Consider the following 2069-nt stretch of genomic DNA (forward strand, 5'->3'; position numbering starts at 1 on the left):
GTTTTGTTTAAGCATCAGTGTGTGTGTGTGTGTGTGTGTGTGTGTGTTAAAATCACTTTCCTGTTGATGGATACCCAGATTGTTTTCACTTTGGGACTATTATGAACAAAGATGCTGTGAATACTCTTGTGCAAGTCTTTTTGTGGAATATATTATCATTTCTCTTGGGTAAATATCTAGAAGCAGAATTGATGGAAATAGTAGATGTTTGTTCAGTCTTATATGAAACTAAACTTTGTTTCCAAAGTGGTGGTGGTAACATTTTATTCTCACACTGTTAACATATGAGAGTCCTAGTTACTCCAGATTCTCATCAACATTTGGAGTTGTCCATCTTTTAAAACTTTACCCATTCTGGTGGGTGTGTAGCAGTATCTCAGTGGTTTAACTTACATTTCCCTGATAACTAATAATGTTGAGCACATCTTTGTGTACCAAATGGCAATTCATATGTTCATATTGTTGCTTACTTTTCACTCAGTTGTCTATTTATTACTGAGTCTCAGGGGTTCTTTCTATATTCTGGATATAAGTGTTTTGTCAGGTATGTGTTTTGTCAGTATTTTATCCCAATCTATGGCTTGCTTTTTTATTTTCTTAACAGTGTTGCTGTATTTTCAAATATTTGGAAATTTCCTAGATAACTCATTGTCTTTGACTTCTAATTTAATTCCATGGTTTTTAGATAATATAGTCACTGGGATTTCAGTGAATGTGCCACGTGCACTTGAAAAGAATGTATATCCTGAACTTCTTGAGGGTAATGTTCTAAATATGTTACTTGAATCAAAGTGTTCCATAGTGTTATTCAGATCTTCTCACCTTTACTGAATCTTTTGACTCACTGTTTTCTCAGTTACTGAGAGAGAGTGTGAAATCTCCAAATGTATTTGTCTATTTCTCTCTTTAATTCTGTCAAATTTTGCTTCACATATTTTGATATTCTGCATACATATTAGGATTGTTATGTCTTGCCAGTGAATTGACCCTTTTATCATTTAAAACTGTCTTGCTTTGTGGCTGGTGATGTACTACGGTAATGAGGTTTATTTTATCTTACCGTAATATACCTAGTCTAGCCTTCTTTATGATTAGTGTTTGCAAGGCCTATCTTTTTCCATTCTTTTACTTTGAACTGACCTATGTCTTCATATTCAGTATGCAATTCTTACAGAAAACACAGTCCAGTCTTGCTTTTTTATTCAGCTTGATAATCTATGTCTTTAACAGTCATGTTTAGTCCATCAGCATTTAATGTTGGATTGATATGGTTGGATTTAGGCCAACTATTTTGCTATTTGTTTTCTGCTTGTCCCATCCTTTATTTTTCCCCTTCTGTCCCTCCTTTCTTTCCTTCTTTTGATTTGAATACTTTCTAAAATTCTATCTCAATTTCTCTATTGGCTTTTTAGCTAAGTCCTCTTTTCATTATTGTTTTTTATGTTTCCTCTAGAGATTGAAATTTACATCTTTAACATTCCACAATCTAACTAGAGTTAATATTGTGCTAGTTTATGTAAAATGAAAGATCCACAAATCATATGACTTTATTTATTCCTCATTTTTATAAGTTGTCCTATACATTATGTCTATGTACATTATACAGCCCACAGTACAATGCTATACTTTCAGTTTAAATAGTATCTGAATTTTGAGCCATTAGGAGAAATATAAAATATAGTGTTTTTTTAACTTACATATTTACTATTCAGAGTGATCTCCATTCTTTTCTGAACATTCAAGTTTCATCTAGGATTATTTCTCTTCAGCCAGAACTTCCTTCAGTATTTCTTTTCGTGCAGGTCTGCAGCTAACAAATATGTATATTTATATATTTTTACTTATCACAAAATGCTGTTATTTCTCCTTCATTCTGGAGTGATATTTTTCTTGGATATAAATTTCTGAGTGACAGATTTTTCTTCTCTTAGAACTTTAAATACATTGTTCTTCCATCTTCTTAACACCATTGTTTCTGATGAGAATTTAGCAGTAATTTTTCATTGTTCTCTTGTATATAATGCATCATTTTTCTCTGTACTTTAAAGATTTTCTCTTCATCTTTGTTT

This window comes from Pseudorca crassidens, chromosome 3, assembly GCF_039906515.1.
Source record: "Pseudorca crassidens isolate mPseCra1 chromosome 3, mPseCra1.hap1, whole genome shotgun sequence".
NCBI lineage: Eukaryota > Metazoa > Chordata > Mammalia > Artiodactyla > Delphinidae > Pseudorca > Pseudorca crassidens.